Raw genomic sequence first — 968 nt, 5'->3', positions numbered from 1 at the left:
ATCCCCACCTCCCTCTTCCCAGGAAAACACCATTATTCTGTGGCCAATTTCAGATTAAATGTCTCTTGCTTAAACGTCTTACACCGTCCAGCACAAAGAGAGGATGCATGCTTAGCAGTTATCAAGTGTATATATAGATCATACAAGCTATTAATTTCTTTTACAGAGTGTCTTAGCATAAACAATTGCTCAGACTGAGGCGAGAGCAGCTGGGCACCCAACTGAACAGAAACAAGGAGCGTGCGTGGGGGGAGGTTAAGCATGTAAGATATGCAGCCATCTGCAGCACTCGCCGGGGACTGCTGGTAACACTCTGCAGAACCAGCCAGACTGAAGAGATTTCCTCTTGCTAAAACATACACAGAGACTGGAACACAGATATATTAAAATACTGCATCCAGAGCAGGGTATGAGGTAAGTGCCCTCGCCCCCTCCCGTGTCAGAAATCTCAGAGAATGCAGGGGAGGAGTTGAAGAAACAAAGAAAGAAATCATGCAGAAATAAGTGCAGCAGACGAGAGCTTTGCTCAGAACTCCAAATCCCAGCTCTGGCAGCTGAGGTGACGTCGTACAAGTTCCAGCTGAAAGAGGCCCTCGGACGAGCAAGCTGGAGTCGCATTTTGTATTTCCCTTGAAGGTTTCAGTCTCTGCACAGCACACTGAAGCCTCACAGCTTTTGTCTCAGCACTGGTGTTGGAATGAAAGACAGAACCTACAAGGATGCTTTTTCTCCAAAAGGGCATGAGGAACATGAGGCTGAGGAATGATGCTGGAGAGGGACCTGCATTCTCAGACACATTTGGGAAATGCAGGCTGAGGAAGGCATTTCTTGGGTTGCTGGGGTCTATCCCAGAGCAACGTTCTACGAGAAATGACAAGATTAGAACAAGGCTCTTATGAGTTGTGGATAGTTAAAAGGGTCAATCCCAAGCAAAGCTCAGCATTTCACAGCGTTTGTTTGAGATTTTA

The sequence above is a fragment of the Manacus vitellinus genome, unplaced genomic scaffold (assembly GCF_001715985.3).
Source record: "Manacus vitellinus isolate BGI_N305 unplaced genomic scaffold, ASM171598v3 scaffold_45_pilon, whole genome shotgun sequence".
NCBI lineage: Eukaryota > Metazoa > Chordata > Aves > Passeriformes > Pipridae > Manacus > Manacus vitellinus.
The sequence above is the reverse complement of the archived record's forward strand: the minus strand, read 5'-3'. Positions refer to the sequence as shown.